The 27,882-nt window shown below is 43.9% G+C and overlaps 1 long non-coding RNA gene across 1 annotated transcript in view; it reads left to right on the top strand.

Annotated features, from left to right (window-relative positions):
* LOC137218212 (uncharacterized) overlaps positions 1–21,677 on the top strand; it is a 169,539-nt gene extending 147,862 nt beyond the window's left edge. The window contains exon 3 of the long non-coding RNA XR_010940531.1: positions 21,633–21,677. This is a non-coding gene — a long non-coding RNA (uncharacterized lncRNA). The remainder of the gene's footprint in view (positions 1–21,632) is intronic.
* The last annotated feature ends 6,205 nt before the right edge of the window (positions 21,678–27,882 follow it).

Raw genomic sequence — 27,882 nt, 5'->3', positions numbered from 1 at the left:
TTTTCCCAGAATATATTCAGGAAAAAACACATACGCCCTTTTTGGCCAAGTGCATCATTGTGGACGTTCTGCCTCTTTTCCTATGCTTTCAATGCAATTCCAGTCTACCTCCTGAAATCGGTTTCCTGCAATTCTGCCCCGCTTTCAAGTCCTCTTGGCAGCCTTACTTCAGTATATTTTTGGACGATAGCTGTCATTTATAACTCTGCAGGTTTATGAATTACAGTGCCCCTGAGCTCCTTTCTTCAACTCGCTTTCTTGTGACCTGGCCGCAACACCGCAGGATGGCTTCAGGCCCTAATCTGGTTCCGGCAGGGCACGCTGAGCCTTTGGTTAATTCCTCTTCCTGGTGGGAAATGAGAGTTAAATTTGCCCGTCCAGACACCTCCAGCTAGTCTCTCATTGGTTCTCGCTATTCCTGTTCATCTTCCGCAGAAATTGCAAACTGGGCCAAACAGGAGGTTAAAGGGACTGACTCTCCAAGTCGGGAGGGTGTTAGTAAAGCGTCTGGAATGTTGCACCCGAGTACCAGGGTACGAAAACAGAGACATATTTGAACACGTCTCCCGATCACATGGTTGATCATACTCTAGGTTCCACATGCATGTTTTAGCTGAAGGAAGAATACCTTAAACCTGGGTAGTTGAAACCCGTGGAATGGGTACCATGCAATATGACTTCAAAGGGTCTTCATTTGCTCACCGAACCTCTCCAATCCTATCACTGCTGCGTTTATGCCCCTGTACACATGCTTGATTCTCTTTCGGAGACATAGCAATCCATAGGTTTTAAGATACTTACTAGTCAGGTACATTCTTAGGCTTTTAATATGCGGTGTTGAGTCCATTTCGTTGAGCAAGGAGTAGCTCTTGTCTATTCCATATTTGGCTTAAGGAACTTTATCTGTGTTCATTTCAATCTCTGGGTTTATGCAGCACCCCAACTCACCTTTCCCCTTAAGCAAGCATAAGTTGGTTTTCTAAATTTGAGACACTGTTCTGTTCTGTAATTCAGTTCCTGTGTAGCCAAGTTTACATTCCGTGTATTACTGATATCTTATGATGTTTCTTTTTCTGTGTGACTTATTTCAGTTAGAATCATCATACCTGAATCCACTCATTGTGCTGCTAAGGGCCTGATGACATAGATTTCATTGCTGAGTGATATTGCTTTGTAAGTAAATACCACAACTTCTTTATCCATTTTTCACTTTCTGTGATATTGAACTTGTACGGTAAACGAGGTTCTTGTAAACAGAGGCGTCCCAAACTTTGGGGTGGCTGTGTCTTTTTGATTTTAATTTCCCTAAGCTATAGGACCATAAGTGGAAGTGCCCTAGGCTCTGTTGCTTTGTTTTTTAGATGTTTCAGGAAACACCATACACTTCTCCCGAGTGTCTGTTGGCAATTTACATCCCGCCCATCAGCATAACAAGGCTCCCAGTTCTCCATGGCCTGTCCTGCCTTTCTGGATTTTACACTTTTTTCAGATGGCCCTTTTGACCGGGGGGAAGTGAGACTTCATTGTAGTGCAGATTTCCTTTGCAAGCTTGCTTGGTTGGCCAAAAAGGGCGTATGCGTTCTTTCCTGAATATATTCAGGAAAAAACGCATACGCCCTTTTTGGCCAAGTGCATCATTGTGGACGTTCTGCCTCTTTTCCTATGCTTTCAATGCAATTCCAGTCTACCTCCTGAAATCGGTTTCCTGCAATTCTGCCCCGCTTTCAAGTCCTCTTGGCAGCCTTACTTCAGTATATTTTTGGACGATAGCTGTCATTTATAAGTCTGCAGGTTTGTGAATGACAGTGCCCCTGAGCTCCTTTCTTCAACTCGCTTTCTTTTGAGCTGGCCGCAACACCGCAGGATGGCTTCAGGCCCTAATCTGGTTCCGGCAGGGCACGCTGAGCCTTTGGTTAATTCCTCTTCCTGGTGGGAAATGAGAGTTAAATTTGCCCGTCCAGACACCTCCAGCTAGTCTCTCATTGGTTCTCGCTATTCCTGTTCATCTTCCGCAGAAATTGCAAACTGGGCCAAACAGGAGGTTAAAGGGACTGACTCTCCAAGTCGGGAGGGTGTTAGTAAAGCGTCTGGAATGTTGCACCCGAGTACCAGGGTACGAAAACAGAGACATATTTGAACACGTTTCCCGATCACATGGTTGATCATACTCTAGGTTCCACATGCATGTTTTAGCTGAAGGAAGAATACCTTAAACCTGGGTAGTTGAAACCCGTGGAATGGGTACCATGCAATATGACTTCAGAGGGTCTTCATTTGCTCACCGAACCTCTCCAATCCTATCACTGCTGCGTTTATGCCCCTGTACACATGCTTGATTCTCTTTCGGAGACATAGTAATCCATAGGTTTTAAGATACTTACTAGTCAGGTACATTCTTAGGCGTTTAATATGCGGTGTTGAGTCCATTTCGTTGAGCAAGGAGTAGCTCTTGTCTATTCCATATTTGGCTTAAGGAACTTTATCTGTGCTCATTTCAATCTCTGGTTTTATGCAGCACCCCAACTCACCTTTCCCCTTAAGCAAGCATAAGTTGGTTTTCTAAATTTGAGACCCTGTTCTGTTCTGTAATTCAGTTCCTGTGTAGCCAAGTTTACATTCCGTGTATTACTGATATCTTATGATGTTTCTTTTTCTGTGTGACTTATTTCAGTTAGAATCATCATACCTGAATCCACTCATTGTGCTGCTAAGGGCCTGATGACATAGATTTCATTGCTGAGTGATATTGCTTTGTAAGTAAATACCACAACTTCTTTATCCATTTTTCACTTTCTGCGATGTTGAACTTGTACTGTAAACGAGGTTCTTGTAAACAGAGGCGTTCCAAACTTTGGGGTGGCTGTGTCTTTTTGATTTTAATTTCCCTAAGCTATAGGACCATAAGTGGAAGTGCCCTAGGCTCTGTTGCTTTGTTTTTTAGATGTTTCAGGAAACACCATACACTTCTCCCGAGTGTCTGTTGGCAATTTACATCCCGCCCGTCAGCATAACAAGGCTCCCAGTTCTCCATGGCCTGTCCCGCCTTTCTGGATTTTACACTTTTTTCAGATGGCCCTTTTGACCGGGGGGAAGTGAGACTTCATTGTAGTGCAGATTTCCTTTGCAAGCTTGCTTGGTTGGCCAAAAAGGGCGTATGCGTTTTTCCCAGAATATATTCAGGAAAAAACACATACGCCCTTTTTGGCCAAGTGCATCATTGTGGACGTTCTGCCTCTTTTCCTATGCTTTCAATGCAATTCCAGTCTACCTCCTGAAATCGGTTTCCTGCAATTCTGCCCCGCTTTCAAGTCCTCTTGGCAGCCTTACTTCAGTATATTTTTGGAAGATAGCTGTCATTTATAACTCTGCAGGTTTATGAATTACAGTGCCCCTGAGCTCCTTTCTTCAACTCGCTTTCTTGTGACCTGGCCGCAACACCGCAGAATGGCTTCAGGCCCTAATCTGGTTCCGGCAGGGCACGCTGAGCCTTTGGTTAATTCCTCTTCCTGGTGGGAAATGAGAGTTAAATTTGCCCGTCCAGACACCTCCAGCTAGTCTCTCATTGGTTCTCGCTATTCCTGTTCATCTTCCGCAGAAATTGCAAACTGGGCCAAACAGGAGGTTAAAGGGACTGACTCTCCAAGTCGGGAGGGTGTTAGTAAAGCGTCTGGAATGTTGCACCCGAGTACCAGGGTACGAAAACAGAGACATATTTGAACACGTTTCCCGATCACATGGTTGATCATACTCTAGGTTCCACATGCATGTTTTACCTGAAGGAAGAATACCTTAAACCTGGGTAGTTGAAACCCGTGGAATGGGTACCATGCAATATGACTTCAGAGGGTCTTCATTTGCTCACCGAACCTCTCCAATCCTATCACTGCTGCGTTTATGCCCCTGTACACATGCTTGATTCTCTTTCGGAGACATAGTAATCCATAGGTTTTAAGATACTTACTAGTCAGGTACATTCTTAGGCGTTTAATATGCGGTGTTGAGTCCATTTCGTTGAGCAAGGAGTAGCTCTTGTCTATTCCATATTTGGCTTAAGGAACTTTATCTGTGCTCATTTCAATCTCTGGTTTTATGCAGCACCCCAACTCACCTTTCCCCTTAAGCAAGCATAAGTTGGTTTTCTAAATTTGAGACCCTGTTCTGTTCTGTAATTCAGTTCCTGTGTAGCCAAGTTTACATTCCGTGTATTACTGATATCTTATGATGTTTCTTTTTCTGTGTGACTTATTTCAGTTAGAATCATCATACCTGAATCCACTCATTGTGCTGCTAAGGGCCTGATGACATAGATTTCATTGCTGAGTGATATTGCTTTGTAAGTAAATACCACAACTTCTTTATCCATTTTTCACTTTCTGCGATGTTGAACTTGTACTGTAAACGAGGTTCTTGTAAACAGAGGCGTTCCAAACTTTGGGGTGGCTGTGTCTTTTTGATTTTAATTTCCCTAAGCTATAGGACCATAAGTGGAAGTGCCCTAGGCTCTGTTGCTTTGTTTTTTAGATGTTTCAGGAAACACCATACACTTCTCCCGAGTGTCTGTTGGCAATTTACATCCCGCCCGTCAGCATAACAAGGCTCCCAGTTCTCCATGGCCTGTCCCGCCTTTCTGGATTTTACACTTTTTTCAGATGGCCCTTTTGACCGGGGGGAAGTGAGACTTCATTGTAGTGCAGATTTCCTTTGCAAGCTTGCTTGGTTGGCCAAAAAGGGCATATGCGTTTTTCCCAGAATATATTCAGGAAAAAACACATACGCCCTTTTTGGCCAAGTGCATCATTGTGGACGTTCTGCCTCTTTTCCTATGCTTTCAATGCAATTCCAGTCTACCTCCTGAAATCGGTTTCCTGCAATTCTGCCCCGCTTTCAAGTCCTCTTGGCAGCCTTACTTCAGTATATTTTTGGACGATAGCTGTCATTTATAACTCTGCAGGTTTATGAATTACAGTGCCCCTGAGCTCCTTTCTTCAACTCGCTTTCTTGTGACCTGGCCGCAACACCGCAGGATGGCTTCAGGCCCTAATCTGGTTCCGGCAGGGCACGCTGAGCCTTTGGTTAATTCCTCTTCCTGGTGGGAAATGAGAGTTAAATTTGCCCGTCCAGACACCTCCAGCTAGTCTCTCATTGGTTCTCGCTATTCCTGTTCATCTTCCGCAGAAATTGCAAACTGGGCCAAACAGGAGGTTAAAGGGACTGACTCTCCAAGTCGGGAGGGTGTTAGTAAAGCGTCTGGAATGTTGCACCCGAGTACCAGGGTACGAAAACAGAGACATATTTGAACACGTTTCCCGATCACATGGTTGATCATACTCTAGGTTCCACATGCATGTTTTACCTGAAGGAAGAATACCTTAAACCTGGGTAGTTGAAACCCGTGGAATGGGTACCATGCAATATGACTTCAGAGGGTCTTCATTTGCTCACCGAACCTCTCCAATCCTATCACTGCTGCGTTTATGCCCCTGTACACATGCTTGATTCTCTTTCGGAGACATAGTAATCCATAGGTTTTAAGATACTTACTAGTCAGGTACATTCTTAGGCGTTTAATATGCGGTGTTGAGTCCATTTCGTTGAGCAAGGAGTAGCTCTTGTCTATTCCATATTTGGCTTAAGGAACTTTATCTGTGCTCATTTCAATCTCTGGTTTTATGCAGCACCCCAACTCACCTTTCCCCTTAAGCAAGCATAAGTTGGTTTTCTAAATTTGAGACCCTGTTCTGTTCTGTAATTCAGTTCCTGTGTAGCCAAGTTTACATTCCGTGTATTACTGATATCTTATGATGTTTCTTTTTCTGTGTGACTTATTTCAGTTAGAATCATCATACCTGAATCCACTCATTGTGCTGCTAAGGGCCTGATGACATAGATTTCATTGCTGAGTGATATTGCTTTGTAAGTAAATACCACAACTTCTTTATCCATTTTTCACTTTCTGCGATGTTGAACTTGTACTGTAAACGAGGTTCTTGTAAACAGAGGCGTTCCAAACTTTGGGGTGGCTGTGTCTTTTTGATTTTAATTTCCCTAAGCTATAGGACCATAAGTGGAAGTGCCCTAGGCTCTGTTGCTTTGTTTTTTAGATGTTTCAGGAAACACCATACACTTCTCCCGAGTGTCTGTTGGCAATTTACATCCCGCCCGTCAGCATAACAAGGCTCCCAGTTCTCCATGGCCTGTCCCGCCTTTCTGGATTTTACACTTTTTTCAGATGGCCCTTTTGACCGGGGGGAAGTGAGACTTCATTGTAGTGCAGATTTCCTTTGCAAGCTTGCTTGGTTGGCCAAAAAGGGCATATGCGTTTTTCCCAGAATATATTCAGGAAAAAACACATACACCCTTTTTGGCCAAGTGCATCATTGTGGACGTTCTGCCTCTTTTCCTATGCTTTCAATGCAATTCCAGTCTACCTCCTGAAATCGGTTTCCTGCAATTCTGCCCCGCTTTCAAGTCCTCTTGGCAGCCTTACTTCAGTATATTTTTGGACGATAGCTGTCATTTATAACTCTGCAGGTTTATGAATTACAGTGCCCCTGAGCTCCTTTCTTCAACTCGCTTTCTTGTGACCTGGCCGCAACACCGCAGGATGGCTTCAGGCCCTAATCTGGTTCCGGCAGGGCACGCTGAGCCTTTGGTTAATTCCTCTTCCTGGTGGGAAATGAGAGTTAAATTTGCCCGTCCAGACACCTCCAGCTAGTCTCTCATTGGTTCTCGCTATTCCTGTTCATCTTCCGCAGAAATTGCAAACTGGGCCAAACAGGAGGTTAAAGGGACTGACTCTCCAAGTCGGGAGGGTGTTAGTAAAGCGTCTGGAATGTTGCACCCGAGTACCAGGGTACGAAAACAGAGACATATTTGAACACGTCTCCCGATCACATGGTTGATCATACTCTAGGTTCCACATGCATGTTTTAGCTGAAGGAAGAATACCTTAAACCTGGGTAGTTGAAACCCGTGGAATGGGTACCATGCAATATGACTTCAAAGGGTCTTCATTTGCTCACCGAACCTCTCCAATCCTATCACTGCTGCGTTTATGCCCCTGTACACATGCTTGATTCTCTTTCGGAGACATAGCAATCCATAGGTTTTAAGATACTTACTAGTCAGGTACATTCTTAGGCTTTTAATATGCGGTGTTGAGTCCATTTCGTTGAGCAAGGAGTAGCTCTTGTCTATTCCATATTTGGCTTAAGGAACTTTATCTGTGCTCATTTCAATCTCTGGTTTTATGCAGCACCCCAACTCACCTTTCCCCTTAAGCAAGCATAAGTTGGTTTTCTAAATTTGAGACCCTGTTCTGTTCTGTAATTCAGTTCCTGTGTAGCCAAGTTTACATTCCGTGTATTACTGATATCTTATGATGTTTCTTTTTCTGTGTGACTTATTTCAGTTAGAATCATCATACCTGAATCCACTCATTGTGCTGCTAAGGGCCTGATGACATAGATTTCATTGCTGAGTGATATTGCTTTGTAAGTAAATACCACAACTTCTTTATCCATTTTTCACTTTCTGTGATATTGAACTTGTACGGTAAACGAGGTTCTTGTAAACAGAGGCGTCCCAAACTTTGGGGTGGCTGTGTCTTTTTGATTTTAATTTCCCTAAGCTATAGGACCATAAGTGGAAGTGCCCTAGGCTCTGTTGCTTTGTTTTTTAGATGTTTCAGGAAACACCATACACTTCTCCCGAGTGTCTGTTGGCAATTTACATCCCGCCCATCAGCATAACAAGGCTCCCAGTTCTCCATGGCCTGTCCTGCCTTTCTGGATTTTACACTTTTTTCAGATGGCCCTTTTGACCGGGGGGAAGTGAGACTTCATTGTAGTGCAGATTTCCTTTGCAAGCTTGCTTGGTTGGCCAAAAAGGGCGTATGCGTTCTTTCCTGAATATATTCAGGAAAAAACGCATACGCCCTTTTTGGCCAAGTGCATCATTGTGGACGTTCTGCCTCTTTTCCTATGCTTTCAATGCAATTCCAGTCTACCTCCTGAAATCGGTTTCCTGCAATTCTGCCCCGCTTTCAAGTCCTCTTGGCAGCCTTACTTCAGTATATTTTTGGACGATAGCTGTCATTTATAAGTCTGCAGGTTTGTGAATGACAGTGCCCCTGAGCTCCTTTCTTCAACTCGCTTTCTTTTGAGCTGGCCGCAACACCGCAGGATGGCTTCAGGCCCTAATCTGGTTCCGGCAGGGCACGCTGAGCCTTTGGTTAATTCCTCTTCCTGGTGGGAAATGAGAGTTAAATTTGCCCGTCCAGACACCTCCAGCTAGTCTCTCATTGGTTCTCGCTATTCCTGTTCATCTTCCGCAGAAATTGCAAACTGGGCCAAACAGGAGGTTAAAGGGACTGACTCTCCAAGTCGGGAGGGTGTTAGTAAAGCGTCTGGAATGTTGCACCCGAGTACCAGGGTACGAAAACAGAGACATATTTGAACACGTTTCCCGATCACATGGTTGATCATACTCTAGGTTCCACATGCATGTTTTAGCTGAAGGAAGAATACCTTAAACCTGGGTAGTTGAAACCCGTGGAATGGGTACCATGCAATATGACTTCAGAGGGTCTTCATTTGCTCACCGAACCTCTCCAATCCTATCACTGCTGCGTTTATGCCCCTGTACACATGCTTGATTCTCTTTCGGAGACATAGTAATCCATAGGTTTTAAGATACTTACTAGTCAGGTACATTCTTAGGCGTTTAATATGCGGTGTTGAGTCCATTTCGTTGAGCAAGGAGTAGCTCTTGTCTATTCCATATTTGGCTTAAGGAACTTTATCTGTGCTCATTTCAATCTCTGGTTTTATGCAGCACCCCAACTCACCTTTCCCCTTAAGCAAGCATAAGTTGGTTTTCTAAATTTGAGACCCTGTTCTGTTCTGTAATTCAGTTCCTGTGGAGCCAAGTTTACATTCCGTGTATTACTGATATCTTATGATGTTTCTTTTTCTGTGTGACTTATTTCAGTTAGAATCATCATACCTGAATCCACTCATTGTGCTGCTAAGGGCCTGATGACATAGATTTCATTGCTGAGTGATATTGCTTTGTAAGTAAATACCACAACTTCTTTATCCATTTTTCACTTTCTGCGATGTTGAACTTGTACTGTAAACGAGGTTCTTGTAAACAGAGGCGTTCCAAACTTTGGGGTGGCTGTGTCTTTTTGATTTTAATTTCCCTAAGCTATAGGACCATAAGTGGAAGTGCCCTAGGCTCTGTTGCTTTGTTTTTTAGATGTTTCAGGAAACACCATACACTTCTCCCGAGTGTCTGTTGGCAATTTACATCCCGCCCGTCAGCATAACAAGGCTCCCAGTTCTCCATGGCCTGTCCCGCCTTTCTGGATTTTACACTTTTTTCAGATGGCCCTTTTGACCGGGGGGAAGTGAGACTTCATTGTAGTGCAGATTTCCTTTGCAAGCTTGCTTGGTTGGCCAAAAAGGGCGTATGCGTTTTTCCCAGAATATATTCAGGAAAAAACACATACGCCCTTTTTGGCCAAGTGCATCATTGTGGACGTTCTGCCTCTTTTCCTATGCTTTCAATGCAATTCCAGTCTACCTCCTGAAATCGGTTTCCTGCAATTCTGCCCCGCTTTCAAGTCCTCTTGGCAGCCTTACTTCAGTATATTTTTGGACGATAGCTGTCATTTATAACTCTGCAGGTTTATGAATTACAGTGCCCCTGAGCTCCTTTCTTCAACTCGCTTTCTTGTGACCTGGCCGCAACACCGCAGGATGGCTTCAGGCCCTAATCTGGTTCCGGCAGGGCACGCTGAGCCTTTGGTTAATTCCTCTTCCTGGTGGGAAATGAGAGTTAAATTTGCCCGTCCAGACACCTCCAGCTAGTCTCTCATTGGTTCTCGCTATTCCTGTTCATCTTCCGCAGAAATTGCAAACTGGGCCAAACAGGAGGTTAAAGGGACTGACTCTCCAAGTCGGGAGGGTGTTAGTAAAGCGTCTGGAATGTTGCACCCGAGTACCAGGGTACGAAAACAGAGACATATTTGAACACGTCTCCCGATCACATGGTTGATCATACTCTAGGTTCCACATGCATGTTTTAGCTGAAGGAAGAATACCTTAAACCTGGGTAGTTGAAACCCGTGGAATGGGTACCATGCAATATGACTTCAAAGGGTCTTCATTTGCTCACCGAACCTCTCCAATCCTATCACTGCTGCGTTTATGCCCCTGTACACATGCTTGATTCTCTTTCGGAGACATAGCAATCCATAGGTTTTAAGATACTTACTAGTCAGGTACATTCTTAGGCTTTTAATATGCGGTGTTGAGTCCATTTCGTTGAGCAAGGAGTAGCTCTTGTCTATTCCATATTTGGCTTAAGGAACTTTATCTGTGCTCATTTCAATCTCTGGTTTTATGCAGCACCCCAACTCACCTTTCCCCTTAAGCAAGCATAAGTTGGTTTTCTAAATTTGAGACCCTGTTCTGTTCTGTAATTCAGTTCCTGTGTAGCCAAGTTTACATTCCGTGTATTACTGATATCTTATGATGTTTCTTTTTCTGTGTGACTTATTTCAGTTAGAATCATCATACCTGAATCCACTCATTGTGCTGCTAAGGGCCTGATGACATAGATTTCATTGCTGAGTGATATTGCTTTGTAAGTAAATACCACAACTTCTTTATCCATTTTTCACTTTCTGTGATATTGAACTTGTACGGTAAACGAGGTTCTTGTAAACAGAGGCGTCCCAAACTTTGGGGTGGCTGTGTCTTTTTGATTTTAATTTCCCTAAGCTATAGGACCATAAGTGGAAGTGCCCTAGGCTCTGTTGCTTTGTTTTTTAGATGTTTCAGGAAACACCATACACTTCTCCCGAGTGTCTGTTGGCAATTTACATCCCGCCCATCAGCATAACAAGGCTCCCAGTTCTCCATGGCCTGTCCTGCCTTTCTGGATTTTACACTTTTTTCAGATGGCCCTTTTGACCGGGGGGAAGTGAGACTTCATTGTAGTGCAGATTTCCTTTGCAAGCTTGCTTGGTTGGCCAAAAAGGGCGTATGCGTTCTTTCCTGAATATATTCTGGAAAAAACGCATATGCCCTTTTTGGCCAAGTGCATCATTTTGGACGTTCTGCCTCTTTTCCTATGCTTTCAATGCAATTCCAGTCTACCTCCTGAAATCGGTTTCCTGCAATTCTGCCCCGCTTTCAAGTCCTCTTGGCAGCCTTACTTCAGTATATTTTTGGACGATAGCTGTCATTTATAACTCTGCAGGTTTGTGAATTACAGTGCCCCTGAGCTCCTTTCTTCAACTCGCTTTCTTGTGACCTGGCCGCAACACCGCAGGATGGCTTCAGGCCCTAATCTGGTTCCGGCACGGCACGCTGAGCCTTTGGTTAATTCCTCTTCCTGGTGGGAAATGAGAGTTAAATTTGCCCGTCCAGACACCTCCAGCTAGTCTCTCATTGGTTCTCGCTATTCCTGTTCATCTTCCGCAGAAATTGCAAACTGGGCCAAACAGGAGGTTAAAGGGACTGACTCTCCAAGTCGGGAGGGTGTTAGTAAAGCGTCTGGAATGTTGCACCCGAGTACCAGGGTACGAAAACAGAGACATATTTGAACACGTTTCCCGATCACATGGTTGATCATACTCTAGGTTCCACATGCATGTTTTAGCTGAAGGAAGAATACCTTAAACCTGGGTAGTTGAAACCCGTGGAATGGGTACCATGCAATATGACTTCAAAGGGTCTTCATTTGCTCACCGAACCTCTCCAATCCTATCACTGCTGCGTTTATGCCCCTGTACACATGCTTGATTCTCTTTCGGAGACATAGCAATCCATAGGTTTTAAGATACTTACTAGTCAGGTACATTCTTAGGCGTTTAATATGTGGTGTTGAGTCCATTTCGTTGAGCAAGGAGTAGCTCTTGTCTATTCCATATTTGGCTTAAGGAACTTTATCTGTGCTCATTTCAATCTCTGGTTTTATGCAGCACCCCAACTCACCTTTCCCCTTAAGCAAGCATAAGTTGGTTTTCTAAATTTGAGACCCTGTTCTGTTCTGTAATTCAGTTCCTGTGGAGCCAAGTTTACATTCCGTGTATTACTGATATCTTATGATGTTTCTTTTTCTGTGTGACTTATTTCAGTTAGAATCATCATACCTGAATCCACTCATTGTGCTGCTAAGGGCCTGATGACATAGATTTCATGGCTGAGTGATATTGCTTTGTAAGTAAATACCACAACCTCTTTATCCATTTTTCACTTTCTGCGATGTTGAACTTGTACTGTAAACGAGGTTCTTGTAAACAGAGGCGTTCCAAACTTTGGGGTGGCTGTGTCTTTTTGATTTTAATTTCCCTAAGCTATAGGACCATAAGTGGAAGTGCCCTAGGCTCTGTTGCTTTGTTTTTTAGATGTTTCAGGAAACACGATACACTTCTCCCGAGTGTCTGTTGGCAATTTACATCCCGCCCATCAGCATAACAAGGCTCCCAGTTCTCCATGGCCTGTCCTGCCTTTCTGGATTTTACACTTTTTTCAGATGGCCCTTTTGACCGGGGGGAAGTGAGACTTCATTGTAGTGCAGATTTCCTTTGCAAGCTTGCTTGGTTGGCCAAAAAGGGCGTATGCGTTTTTCCCTGAATATATTCAGGAAAAAACGCATACGCCCTTTTTGGCCAAGTGCATCATTGTGGACGTTCTGCCTCTTTTCCTATGCTTTCAATGCAATTCCAGTCTACCTCCTGAAATCGGTTTCCTGCAATTCTGCCCCGCTTTCAAGTCCTCTTGGCAGCCTTACTTCAGTATATTTTTGGACGATAGCTGTCATTTATAAGTCTGCAGGTTTGTGAATTACAGTGCCCCTGAGCTCCTTTCTTCAACTCGCTTTCTTTTGAGCTGGCCGCAACACCGCAGGATGGCTTCAGGCCCTAATCTGGTTCCGGCACGGCATGCTGAACCTTTGGTTATTTCCTCTTCCTGGTGGGAAATGAGAGTTAAATTTGCCCGTCCAGACACCTCCAGCTAGTCTCTCATTGGTTATCCCTATTTCTGTTCATCTTCCGCAGAAATTGGAAAATGGGCCAAACAGGAGGTTAAAGGCGCTGACTCTCCAAGTGGGGAGAGTGTTAGTAAAGCGTCTGGAATGTTGCACCCGAGTACCAAGGGAGGAAAACTGAGACATATTTGAACATGTCTCTGGTTCACATGGTGGATCATACTCTGGGTTCCACATGCATGTTTTAGCTGAAGGAAGAATACCTTAAACCTGGGTAGTTGAAACCCGTGGAATGGGTACCATGCAATATGACTTCAAAGGGTCTTCATTTGCTCACCGAACCTCTCCAATCCTATCACTGCTGCGTTTATGCCCCTGTACACATGCTTGATTCTCTTTCGGAGACATAGCAATCCATAGGTTTTAAGATACTTACTAGTCAGGTACATTCTTAGGCGTTTAATATGCGGTGTTGAGTCCATTTCGTTGAGCAAGGAGTAGCTCTTGTCTATTCCATATTTGGCTTAAGGAACTTTATCTGTGCTCATTTCAATCTCTGGTTTTATGCAGCACCCCAACTCACCTTTCCCCTTAAGCAAGCATAAGTTGGTTTTCTAAATTTGAGACCCTGTTCTGTTCTGTAATTCAGTTCCTGTGTAGCCAAGTTTACATTCCGTGTATTACTGATATCTTATGATGTTTCTTTTTCTGTGTGACTTATTTCAGTTAGAATCATCATACCTGAATCCACTCATTGTGCTGCTAAGGGCCTGATGACATAGATTTCATGGCTGAGTGATATTGCTTTGTAAGTAAATACCACAACTTCTTTATCCATTTTTCACTTTCTGCGATGTTGAACTTGTACTGTAAACGAGGTTCTTGTAAACAGAGGCATTCCAAACTTTGGGGTGGCTGTGTCTTTTTGATTTTAATTTCCCTAAGCTATAGGACCATAAGTGGAAGTGCCCTAGGCTCTGTTGCTTTGTTTTTTAGATGTTTCAGGAAACACCATACACTTCTCCCGAGTGTCTGTTGGCAATTTACATCCCGCCCATCAGCATAACAAGGCTCCCAGTTCTCCATGGCCTGTCCCGCCTTTCTGGATTTTACACTTTTTTCAGATGGCCCTTTTGACCGGGGGGAAGTGAGACATCATTGTAGTGCAGATTTCCTTTGCAAGCTTGCTTGGTTGGCCAAAAAGGGCGTATGCGTTTTTTCCTGAATATATTCAGGAAAAAACGCATACGCCCTTTTTTGGCCAAGTGCATCATTGTGGACGTTCTGCCTCTTTTCCTATGCTTTCAATGCAATTCCAGTCTACCTCCTGAAATCGGTTTCCTGCAATTCTGCCCCGCTTTCAAGTCCTCTTGGCAGCCTTACTTCAGTATATTTTTGGACGATAGCTGTCATTGATAACTCTGCAGGTTTGTGAATTACAGTGCCCCTGAGCTCCTTTCTTCAACTCGCTTTCTTTTGAGCTGGCCGCAACACCGCAGGATGGCTTCAGGCCCTAATCTGGTTCTGGCAGGGCACGCTGAGCCTTTGGTTAATTCCTCTTCCTGGTGGGAAATGAGAGTTAAATTTGCCCGTCCAGACACCTCCAGCTAGTCTCTCATTGGTTCTCGCTATTCCTGTTCATCTTCCGCAGAAATTGCAAACTGGGCCAAACAGGAGGTTAAAGGGACTGACTCTCCAAGTCGGGAGGGTGTTAGTAAAGCGTCTGGAATGTTGCACCCGAGTACCAGGGTACGAAAACAGAGACATATTTGAACACGTTTCCCGATCACATGGTTGATCATACTCTAGGTTCCACATGCATGTTTTAGCTGAAGGAAGAATACCTTAAACCTGGGTAGTTGAAACCCGTGGAATGGGTACCATGCAATATGACTTCAGAGGGTCTTCATTTGCTCACCGAACCTCTCCAATCCTATCACTGCTGCGTTTATGCCCCTGTACACATGCTTGATTCTCTTTCGGAGACATAGTAATCCATAGGTTTTAAGATACTTACTAGTCAGGTACATTCTTAGGCGTTTAATATGCGGTGTTGAGTCCATTTCGTTGAGCAAGGAGTAGCTCTTGTCTATTCCATATTTGGCTTAAGGAACTTTATCTGTGCTCATTTCAATCTCTGGTTTTATGCAGCACCCCAACTCACCTTTCCCCTTAAGCAAGCATAAGTTGGTTTTCTAAATTTGAGACCCTGTTCTGTTCTGTAATTCAGTTCCTGTGTAGCCAAGTTTACATTCCGTGTATTACTGATATCTTATGATGTTTCTTTTTCTGTGTGACTTATTTCAGTTAGAATCATCATACCTGAATCCACTCATTGTGCTGCTAAGGGCCTGATGACATAGATTTCATTGCTGAGTGATATTGCTTTGTAAGTAAATACCACAACTTCTTTATCCATTTTTCACTTTCTGCGATGTTGAACTTGTACTGTAAACGAGGTTCTTGTAAACAGAGGCGTTCCAAACTTTGGGGTGGCTGTGTCTTTTTGATTTTAATTTCCCTAAGCTATAGGACCATAAGTGGAAGTGCCCTAGGCTCTGTTGCTTTGTTTTTTAGATGTTTCAGGAAACACCATACACTTCTCCCGAGTGTCTGTTGGCAATTTACATCCCGCCCGTCAGCATAACAAGGCTCCCAGTTCTCCATGGCCTGTCCCGCCTTTCTGGATTTTACACTTTTTTCAGATGGCCCTTTTGACCGGGGGGAAGTGAGACTTCATTGTAGTGCAGATTTCCTTTGCAAGCTTGCTTGGTTGGCCAAAAAGGGCGTATGCGTTTTTCCCAGAATATATTCAGGAAAAAACACATACGCCCTTTTTGGCCAAGTGCATCATTGTGGACGTTCTGCCTCTTTTCCTATGCTTTCAATGCAATTCCAGTCTACCTCCTGAAATCGGTTTCCTGCAATTCTGCCCCGCTTTCAAGTCCTCTTGGCAGCCTTACTTCAGTATATTTTTGGACGATAGCTGTCATTTATAACTCTGCAGGTTTGTGAATTACAGTGCCCCTGAGCTCCTTTCTTCAACTCGCTTTCTTGTGACCTGGCCGCAACACCGCAGGATGGCTTCAGGCCCTAATCTGGTTCCGGCACGGCACGCTGAGCCTTTGGTTAATTCCTCTTCCTGGTGGGAAATGAGAGTTAAATTTGCCCGTCCAGACACCTCCAGCTAGTCTCTCATTGGTTCTCGCTATTCCTGTTCATCTTCCGCAGAAATTGCAAACTGGGCCAAACAGGAGGTTAAAGGGACTGACTCTCCAAGTCGGGAGGGTGTTAGTAAAGTGTCTGGAATGTTGCACCCGAGTACCAGGGTACGAAAACAGAGACATATTTGAACAGGTCTCCCGATCACATGGTTGATCATACTCTAGGTTCCACATGCATGTTTTAGCTGAAGGAAGAATACCTTAAACCTGGGTAGTTGAAACCCGTGGAATGGGTACCATGCAATATGACTTCAAAGGGTCTTCATTTGCTCACCGAACCTCTCCAATCCTATCACTGCTGCGTTTATGCCCCTGTACACATGCTTGATTCTCTTTTGGAGACATAGCAATCCATAGGTTTTAAGATACTTACTAGTCAGGTACATTCTTAGGCTTTTAATATGCGGTGTTGAGTCCATTTCGTTGAGCAAGGAGTAGCTCTTGTCTATTCCATATTTGGCTTAAGGAACTTTATCTGTGCTCATTTCAATCTCTGGTTTTATGCAGCACCCCAACTCACCTTTCCCCTTAAGCAAGCATAAGTTGGTTTTCTAAATTTGAGACCCTGTTCTGTTCTGTAATTCAGTTCCTGTGTAGCCAAGTTTACATTCCGTGTATTACTGATATCTTATGATGTTTCTTTTTCTGTGTGACTTATTTCAGTTAGAATCATCATACCTGAATCCACTCATTGTGCTGCTAAGGGCCTGATGACATAGATTTCATTGCTGAGTGATATTGCTTTGTAAGTAAATACCACAACTTCTTTATCCATTTTTCACTTTCTGTGATATTGAACTTGTACGGTAAACGAGGTTCTTGTAAACAGAGGCGTCCCAAACTTTGGGGTGGCTGTGTCTTTTTGATTTTAATTTCCCTAAGCTATAGGACCATAAGTGGAAGTGCCCTAGGCTCTGTTGCTTTGTTTTTTAGATGTTTCAGGAAACACCATACACTTCTCCCGAGTGTCTGTTGGCAATTTACATCCCGCCCATCAGCATAACAAGGCTCCCAGTTCTCCATGGCCTGTCCTGCCTTTCTGGATTTTACACTTTTTTCAGATGGCCCTTTTGACCGGGGGGAAGTGAGACTTCATTGTAGTGCAGATTTCCTTTGCAAGCTTGCTTGGTTGGCCAAAAAGGGCGTATGCGTTTTTTCCTGAATATATTCTGGAAAAAACGCATATGCCCTTTTTGGCCAAGTGCATCATTGTGGACGTTCTGCCTCTTTTCCTATGCTTTCAATGCAATTCCAGTCTACCTCCTGAAATCGGTTTCCTGCAATTCTGCCCCGCTTTCAAGTCCTCTTGGCAGCCTTACTTCAGTATATTTTTGGACGATAGCTGTCATTTATAAGTCTGCAGGTTTGTGAATTACAGTGCCCCTGAGCTCCTTTCTTCAACTCGCTTTCTTTTGAGCTGGCCGCAACACCGCAGGATGGCTTCAGGCCCTAATCTGGTTCCGGCACGGCACGCTGAGCCTTTGGTTAATTCCTCTTCCTGGTGGGAAATGAGAGTTAAATTTGCCCGTCCAGACACCTCCAGCTAGTCTCTCATTGGTTCTCACTATTCCTGTTCATCTTCCGCAGAAATTGCAAACTGGGCCAAACAGGAGGTTAAAGGGACTGACTCTCCAAGTCGGGAGGGTGTTAGTAAAGCGTCTGGAATGTTGCACCCGAGTACCAGGGTACGAAAACAGAGACATATTTGAACACGTTTCCCGATCACATGGTTGATCATACTCTAGGTTCCACATGCATGTTTTAGCTGAAGGAAGAATACCTTAAACCTGGGTAGTTGAAACCCGTGGAATGGGTACCATGCAATATGACTTCAAAGGGTCTTCATTTGCTCACCGAACCTCTCCAATCCTATCACTGCTGCGTTTATGCCCCTGTACACATGCTTGATTCTCTTTCGGAGACATAGCAATCCATAGGTTTTAAGATACTTACTAGTCAGGTACATTCTTAGGCGTTTAATATGTGGTGTTGAGTCCATTTCGTTGAGCAAGGAGTAGCTCTTGTCTATTCCATATTTGGCTTAAGGAACTTTATCTGTGCTCATTTCAATCTCTAGTTTTATGCAGCACCCCAACTCACCTTTAACCTTAAGCAAGCATAAGTTGGTTTTCTAAATTTGAGACCCTGTTCTGTTCTGTAATTCAGTTCCTGAGTAGCCAAGTTTACATTCCGTGTATTACTGATATCTTATGATGTTTCTTTTTCTGTGTGACTTATTTCAGTTAGAATCATCATACCTGAATCCACTCATTGTGCTGCTAAGGGCCTGATGACATAGATTTCATGGCTGAGTGATATTGCTTTGTAAGTAAATACCACAACCTCTTTATCCATTTTTCACTTTCTGCGATGTTGAACTTGTACTGTAAACGAGGTTCTTGTAAACAGAGGCGTTCCAAACTTTGGGGTGGCTGTGTCTTTTTGATTTTAATTTCCCTAAGCTATAGGACCATAAGTGGAAGTGCCCTAGGCTCTGTTGCTTTGTTTTTTAGATGTTTCAGGAAACACCATACACTTCTCCCGAGTGTCTGTTGGCAATTTACATCCCGCCCATCAGCATAACAAGGCTCCCAGTTCTCCATGGCCTGTCCTGCCTTTCTGGATTTTACACTTTTTTCAGATGGCCCTTTTGACCGGGGGGAAGTGAGACTTCATTGTAGTGCAGATTTCCTTTGCAAGCTTGCTTGGTTGGCCAAAAAGGGCGTATGCGTTTTTCCCTGAATATATTCAGGAAAAAACGCATACGCCCTTTTTGGCCAAGTGCATCATTGTGGACGTTCTGCCTCTTTTCCTATGCTTTCAATGCAATTCCAGTCTACCTCCTGAAATCGGTTTCCTGCAATTCTGCCCCGCTTTCAAGTCCTCTTGGCAGCCTTACTTCAGTATATTTTTGGACGATAGCTGTCATTTATAACTCTGCAGGTTTGTGAATTACAGTGCCCCTGAGCTCCTTTCTTCAACTCGCTTTCTTTTGAGCTGGCCGCAACACCGCAGGATGGCTTCAGGCCCTAATCTGGTTCCGGCACGGCATGCTGAACCTTTGGTTATTTCCTCTTCCTGGTGGGAAATGAGAGTTAAATTTGCCCGTCCAGACACCTCCAGCTAGTCTCTCATTGGTTATCCCTATTTCTGTTCATCTTCCGCAGAAATTGGAAAATGGGCCAAACAGGAGGTTAAAGGCGCTGACTCTCCAAGTGGGGAGAGTGTTAGTAAAGCGTCTGGAATGTTGCACCCGAGTACCAGGGGAGGAAAACTGAGACATATTTGAACATGTCTCCGGTTCACATGGTGGATCATACTCTGGGTTCCACATGCATGTTTTAGCTGAAGGAAGAATACCTTAAACCTGGGTAGTTGAAACCCGTGGAATGGGTACCATGCAATATGACTTCAAAGGGTCTTCATTTGCTCACCGAACCTCTCCAATCCTATCACTGCTGCGTTTATGCCCCTGTACACATGCTTGATTCTCTTTCGGAGACATAGCAATCCATAGGTTTTAAGATACTTACTAGTCAGGTACATTCTTAGGCGTTTAATATGTGGTGTTGAGTCCATTTCGTTGAGCAAGGAGTAGCTCTTGTCTATTCCATATTTGGCTTAAGGAACTTTATCTGTGCTCATTTCAATCTCTGGTTTTATGCAGCACCCCAACTCACCTTTCCCCTTAAGCAAGCATAAGTTGGTTTTCTAAATTTGAGACCCTGTTCTGTTCTGTAATTCAGTTCCTGTGTAGCCAAGTTTACATTCCGTGTATTACTGATATCTTATGATGTTTCATTTTCTGTGTGACTTATTTCAGTTAGAATCATCATACCTGAATCCACTCATTGTGCTGCTAAGGGCCTGATGACATAGATTTCATGGCTGAGTGATATTGCTTTGTAAGTAAATACCACAACTTCTTTATCCATTTTTCACTTTCTGCGATGTTGAACTTGTACTGTAAACGAGGTTCTTGTAAACAGAGGCATTCCAAACTTTGGGGTGGCTGTGTCTTTTTGATTTTAATTTCCCTAAGCTATAGGACCATAAGTGGAAGTGCCCTAGGCTCTGTTGCTTTGTTTTTTCGATGTTTCAGGAAACACCATACACTTCTCCCGAGTGTCTGTTGGCAATTTACATCCCGCCCTTCAGCATAACAAGGCTCCCAGTTCTCCATGGCCTGTCCCGACTTTCTGGATTTTACACTTTTTTCAGATGGCCCTTTTGACCGGGGGGAAGTGAGACTTCATTGTAGTGCAGATTTCCTTTGCAAGCTTGCTTGGTTGGCCAAAAAGGGCGTATGCGTTTTTTCCTGAATATATTCAGGAAAAAACGCATACGCCCTTTTTGGCCAAGTGCATCATTGTGGACGTTCTGCCTCTTTTCCTATGCTTTCAATGCAATTCCAGTCTACCTCCTGAAATCGGTTTCCTGCAATTCTGCCCCGCTTTCAAGTCCTCTTGGCAGCCTTACTTCAGTATATTTTTGGACGATAGCTGTCATTGATAACTCTGCAGGTTTGTGAATTACAGTGCCCCTGAGCTCCTTTCTTCAACTCGCTTTCTTGTGACCTGGCCGCAACACCGCAGGATGGCTTCAGGCCCTAATCTGGTTCCGGCACGGCACGCTGAGCCTTTGGTTAATTCCTCTTCCTGGTGGGAAATGAGAGTTAAATTTGCCCGTCCAGACACCTCCAGCTAGTCTCTCATTGGTTCTCGCTATTCCTGTTCATCTTCCGCAGAAATTGCAAACTGGGCCAAACAGGAGGTTAAAGGGACTGACTCTCCAAGTCGGGAGGGTGTTAGTAAAGCGTCTGCAATGTTGCACCCGAGTACCAGGGTACGAAAACAGAGACATATTTGAACACGTTTCCCGATCACATGGTTGATCATACTCTAGGTTCCACATGCATGTTTTAGCTGAAGGAAGAATACCTTAAACCTGGGTAGTTGAAACCCGTGGAATGGGTACCATGCAATATGACTTCAGAGGGTCTTCATTTGCTCACCGAACCTCTCCAATCCTATCACTGCTGCGTTTATGCCCCTGTACACATGCTTGATTCTCTTTCGGAGACATAGTAATCCATAGGTTTTAAGATACTTACTAGTCAGGTACATTCTTAGGCGTTTAATATGCGGTGTTGAGTCCATTTCGTTGAGCAAGGAGTAGCTCTTGTCTATTCCATATTTGGCTTAAGGAACTTTATCTGTGCTCATTTCAATCTCTGGTTTTATGCAGCACCCCAACTCACCTTTCCCCTTAAGCAAGCATAAGTTGGTTTTCTAAATTTGAGACCCTGTTCTGTTCTGTAATTCAGTTCCTGTGTAGCCAAGTTTACATTCCGTGTATTACTGATATCTTATGATGTTTCTTTTTCTGTGTGACTTATTTCAGTTGGAATCATCATACCTGAATCCACTCATTGTGCTGCTAAGGGCCTGATGACATAGATTTCATTGCTGAGTGATATTGCTTTGTAAGTAAATACCACAACTTCTTTTTCCATTTTTCACTTTCTGCGATGTTGAACTTGTACTGTAAATGAGGTTCTTGTAAACAGAGGCGTTCCAAACTTTGGGGTGGCTGTGTCTTTTTGATTTTAATTTCCCTAAGCTATAGGACCATAAGTGGAAGTGCCCTAGGCTCTGTTGCTTTGTTTTTTAGATGTTTCAGGAAACACCATACACTTCTCCCGAGTGTCTGTTGGCAATTTACATCCCGCCCGTCAGCATAACAAGGCTCCCAGTTCTCCATGGCCTGTCCCGCCTTTCTGGATTTTACACTTTTTTCAGATGGCCCTTTTGACCGGGGGGAAGTGAGACTTCATTGTAGTGCAGATTTCCTTTGCAAGCTTGCTTGGTTGGCCAAAAAGGGCGTATGCGTTTTTCCCAGAATATATTCAGGAAAAAACACATACGCCCTTTTTGGCCAAGTGCATCATTGTGGACGTTCTGCCTCTTTTCCTATGCTTTCAATGCAATTCCAGTCTACCTCCTGAAATCGGTTTCCTGCAATTCTGCCCCGCTTTCAAGTCCTCTTGGCAGCCTTACTTCAGTATATTTTTGGACGATAGCTGTCATTTATAACTCTGCAGGTTTATGAATTACAGTGCCCCTGAGCTCCTTTCTTCAACTCGCTTTCTTTTGAGCTGGCCGCAACACCGCAGGATGGCTTCAGGCCCTAATCTGGTTCCGGCAGGGCACGCTGAGCCTTTGGTTAATTCCTCTTCCTGGTGGGAAATGAGAGTTAAATTTGCCCGTCCAGACACCTCCAGCTAGTCTCTCATTGGTTCTCGCTATTCCTGTTCATCTTCCGCAGAAATTGCAAACTGGGCCAAACAGGAGGTTAAAGGGACTGACTCTCCAAGTCGGGAGGGTGTTAGTAAAGCGTCTGGAATGTTGCACCCGAGTACCAGGGTACGAAAACAGAGACATATTTGAACACGTCTCCCGATCACATGGTTGATCATACTCTAGGTTCCACATGCATGTTTTAGCTGAAGGAAGAATACCTTAAACCTGGGTAGTTGAAACCCGTGGAATGGGTACCATGCAATATGACTTCAAAGGGTCTTCATTTGCTCACCGAACCTCTCCAATCCTATCACTGCTGCGTTTATGCCCCTGTACACATGCTTGATTCTCTTTCGGAGACATAGCAATCCATAGGTTTTAAGATACTTACTAGTCAGGTACATTCTTAGGCTTTTAATATGCGGTGTTGAGTCCATTTCGTTGAGCAAGGAGTAGCTCTTGTCTATTCCATATTTGGCTTAAGGAACTTTATCTGTGCTCATTTCAATCTCTGGTTTTATGCAGCACCCCAACTCACCTTTCCCCTTAAGCAAGCATAAGTTGGTTTTCTAAATTTGAGACCCTGTTCTGTTCTGTAATTCAGTTCCTGTGTAGCCAAGTTTACATTCCGTGTATTACTGATATCTTATGATGTTTCTTTTTCTGTGTGACTTATTTCAGTTAGAATCATCATACCTGAATCCACTCATTGTGCCGCTAAGGGCCTGATGACATAGATTTCATTGCTGAGTGATATTGCTTTGTAAGTAAATACCACAACTTCTTTATCCATTTTTCACTTTCTGTGATATTGAACTTGTATGGTAAACGAGGTTCTTGTAAACAGAGGCGTACCAAACTTTGGGGTGGCTGTGTCTTTTTGATTTTAATTTCCCTAAGCTATAGGACCATAAGTGGAAGTGCCCTAGGCTCTGTTGCTTTGTTTTTTAGATGTTTCAGGAAACACCATACACTTCTCCCGAGTGTCTGTTGGCAATTTACATCCCGCCCATCAGCATAACAAGGCTCCCAGTTCTCCATGGCCTGTCCTGCCTTTCTGGATTTTACACTTTTTTCAGATGGCCCTTTTGACCGGGGGGAAGTGAGACTTCATTGTAGTGCAGATTTCCTTTGCAAGCTTGCTTGGTTGGCCAAAAAGGGCGTATGCGTTTTTTCCTGAATATATTCAGGAAAAAACGCATACGCCCTTTTTGGCCAAGTGCATCATTGTGGACGTTCTGCCTCTTTTCCTATGCTTTCAATGCAATTCCAGTCTACCTCCTGAAATCGGTTTCCTGCAATTCTGCCCCGCTTTCAAGTCCTCTTGGCAGCCTTACTTCAGTATATTTTTGGACGATAGCTGTCATTTATAAGTCTGCAGGTTTGTGAATTACAGTGCCCCTGAGCTCCTTTCTTCAACTCGCTTTCTTGTGACCTGGCCGCAACACCGCAGGATGGCTTCAGGCCCTAATCTGGTTCCGGCACGGCACGCTGAGCCTTTGGTTAATTCCTCTTCCTGGTGGGAAATGAGAGTTAAATTTGCCCGTCCAGACACCTCCAGCTAGTCTCTCATTGGTTCTCGCTATTCCTGTTCATCTTCCGCAGAAATTGCAAACTGGGCCAAACAGGAGGTTAAAGGGACTGACTCTCCAAGTCGGGAGGGTGTTAGTAAAGCGTCTGCAATGTTGCACCCGAGTACCAGGGTACGAAAACAGAGACATATTTGAACACGTTTCCCGATCACATGGTTGATCATACTCTAGGTTCCACATGCATGTTTTAGCTGAAGGAAGAATACCTTAAACCTGGGTAGTTGAAACCCGTGGAATGGGTACCATGCAATATGACTTCAGAGGGTCTTCATTTGCTCACCGAACCTCTCCAATCCTATCACTGCTGCGTTTATGCCCCTGTACACATGCTTGATTCTCTTTCGGAGACATAGTAATCCATAGGTTTTAAGATACTTACTAGTCAGGTACATTCTTAGGCGTTTAATATGCGGTGTTGAGTCCATTTCGTTGAGCAAGGAGTAGCTCTTGTCTATTCCATATTTGGCTTAAGGAACTTTATCTGTGCTCATTTCAATCTCTGGTTTTATGCAGCACCCCAACTCACCTTTCCCCTTAAGCAAGCATAAGTTGGTTTTCTAAATTTGAGACCCTGTTCTGTTCTGTAATTCAGTTCCTGTGTAGCCAAGTTTACATTCCGTGTATTACTGATATCTTATGATGTTTCTTTTTCTGTGTGACTTATTTCAGTTAGAATCATCATACCTGAATCCACTCATTGTGCTGCTAAGGGCCTGATGACATAGATTTCATTGCTGAGTGATATTGCTTTGTAAGTAAATACCACAACTTCTTTATCCATTTTTCACTTTCTGCGATGTTGAACTTGTACTGTAAACGAGGTTCTTGTAAACAGAGGCGTCCCAATGTTTGGGGTGGCTGTGTCTTTTTGATTTTAATTTCCCTAAGCTATAGGACCATAAGTGGAAGTGCCCTAGGCTCTGTTGCTTTGTTTTTTAGATGTTTCAGGAAACACCATACACTTCTCCCGAGTGTCTGTTGGCAATTTACATCCCGCCCGTCAGCATAACAAGGCTCCCAGTTCTCCATGGCCTGTCCCGCCTTTCTGGATTTTACACTTTTTTCAGATGGCCCTTTTGACCGGGGGGAAGTGAGACTTCATTGTAGTGCAGATTTCCTTTGCAAGCTTGCTTGGTTGGCCAAAAAGGGCGTATGCGTTTTTCCCAGAATATATTCAGGAAAAAACACATACGCCCTTTTTGGCCAAGTGCATCATTGTGGACGTTCTGCCTCTTTTCCTATGCTTTCAATGCAATTCCAGTCTACCTCCTGAAATCGGTTTCCTGCAATTCTGCCCCGCTTTCAAGTCCTCTTGGCAGCCTTACTTCAGTATATTTTTGGACGATAGCTGTCATTTATAAGTGTGCAGGTTTGTGAATTACAGTGCCCCTGAGCTCCTTTCTTCAACTCGCTTTCTTTTGAGCTGGCCGCAACACCGCAGGATGGCTTCAGGCCCTAATCTGGTTCCGGCAGGGCACGCTGAGCCTTTGGTTAATTCCTCTTCCTGGTGGGAAATGAGAGTTAAATTTGCCCGTCCAGACACCTCCAGCTAGTCTCTCATTGGTTCTCGCTATTCCTGTTCATCTTCCGCAGAAATTGCAAACTGGGCCAAACAGGAGGTTAAAGGGACTGACTCTCCAAGTCGGGAGGGTGTTAGTAAAGCGTCTGGAATGTTGCACCCGAGTACCAGGGTACGAAAACAGAGACATATTTGAACACGTCTCCCGATCACATGGTTGATCATACTCTAGGTTCCACATGCATGTTTTAGCTGAAGGAAGAATACCTTAAACCTGGGTAGTTGAAACCCGTGGAATGGGTACCATGCAATATGACTTCAAAGGGTCTTCATTTGCTCACCGAACCTCTCCAATCCTATCACTGCTGCGTTTATGCCCCTGTACACATGCTTGATTCTCTTTCGGAGACATAGCAATCCATAGGTTTTAAGATACTTACTAGTCAGGTACATTCTTAGGCTTTTAATATGCGGTGTTGAGTCCATTTCGTTGAGCAAGGAGTAGCTCTTGTCTATTCCATATTTGGCTTAAGGAACTTTATCTGTGCTCATTTCAATCTCTGGTTTTATGCAGCACCCCAACTCACCTTTCCCCTTAAGCAAGCATAAGTTGGTTTTCTAAATTTGAGACCCTGTTCTGTTCTGTAATTCAGTTCCTGTGTAGCCAAGTTTACATTCCGTGTATTACTGATATCTTATGATGTTTCTTTTTCTGTGTGACTTATTTCAGTTAGAATCATCATACCTGAATCCACTCATTGTGCTGCTAAGGGCCTGATGACATAGATTTCATTGCTGAGTGATATTGCTTTGTAAGTAAATACCACAACTTCTTTATCCATTTTTCACTTTCTGTGATATTGAACTTGTACGGTAAACGAGGTTCTTGTAAACAGAGGCGTCCCAAACTTTGGGGTGGCTGTGTCTTTTTGATTTTAATTTCCCTAAGCTATAGGACCATAAGTGGAAGTGCCCTAGGCTCTGTTGCTTTGTTTTTTAGATGTTTCAGGAAACACCATACACTTCTCCCGAGTGTCTGTTGGCAATTTACATCCCGCCCATCAGCATAACAAGGCTCCCAGTTCTCCATGGCCTGTCCTGCCTTTCTGGATTTTACACTTTTTTCAGATGGCCCTTTTGACCGGGGGGAAGTGAGACTTCATTGTAGTGCAGATTTCCTTTGCAAGCTTGCTTGGTTGGCCAAAAAGGGCGTATGCGTTTTTTCCTGAATATATTCAGGAAAAAACGCATACGCCCTTTTTGGCCAAGTGCATCATTGTGGACGTTCTGCCTCTTTTCCTATGCTTTCAATGCAATTCCAGTCTACCTCCTGAAATCGGTTTCCTGCAATTCTGCCCCGCTTTCAAGTCCTCTTGGCAGCCTTACTTCAGTATATTTTTGGACGATAGCTGTCATTTATAAGTCTGCAGGTTTGTGAATTACAGTGCCCCTGAGCTCCTTTCTTCAACTCGCTTTCTTGTGACCTGGCCGCAACACCGCAGGATGGCTTCAGGCCCTAATCTGGTTCCGGCAGGGCACGCTGAGCCTTTGGTTAATTCCTCTTCCTGGTGGGAAATGAGAGTTAAATTTGCCCGTCCAGACACCTCCAGCTAGTCTCTCATTGGTTCTCGCTATTCCTGTTCATCTTCCGCAGAAATTGCAAACTGGGCCAAACAGGAGGTTAAAGGGACTGACTCTCCAAGTCGGGAGGGTGTTAGTAAAGCGTCTGGAATGTTGCACCCGAGTACCAGGGTACGAAAACAGAGACATATTTGAACACGTCTCCCGATCACATGGTTGATCATACTCTAGGTTCCACATGCATGTTTTAGCTGAAGGAAGAATACCTTAAACCTGGGTAGTTGAAACCCGTGGAATGGGTACCATGCAATATGACTTCAAAGGGTCTTCATTTGCTCACCGAACCTCTCCAATCCTATCACTGCTGCGTTTATGCCCCTGTACACATGCTTGATTCTCTTTCGGAGACATAGCAATCCATAGGTTTTAAGATACTTACTAGTCAGGTACATTCTTAGGCGTTAAATATGCGGTGTTGAGTCCATTTCGTTGAGCAAGGAGTAGCTCTTGTCTATTCCATATTTGGCTTAAGGAACTTTATCTGTGCTCATTTCAATCTCTGGTTTTATGCAGCACCCCAACTCACCTTTACCCTTAAGAAAGCATAAGTTGGTTTTCTAAATTTGAGACCCTGTTCTGTTCTGTAATTCAGTTCCTGA

This window comes from Pseudorca crassidens, unplaced genomic scaffold (genome assembly GCF_039906515.1).
Source record: "Pseudorca crassidens isolate mPseCra1 unplaced genomic scaffold, mPseCra1.hap1 Scaffold_48, whole genome shotgun sequence".
NCBI classification, from domain to species: domain Eukaryota; kingdom Metazoa; phylum Chordata; class Mammalia; order Artiodactyla; family Delphinidae; genus Pseudorca; species Pseudorca crassidens.
The sequence above is the reverse complement of the archived record's forward strand: the minus strand, read 5'-3'. Positions and strand labels throughout refer to the sequence as shown.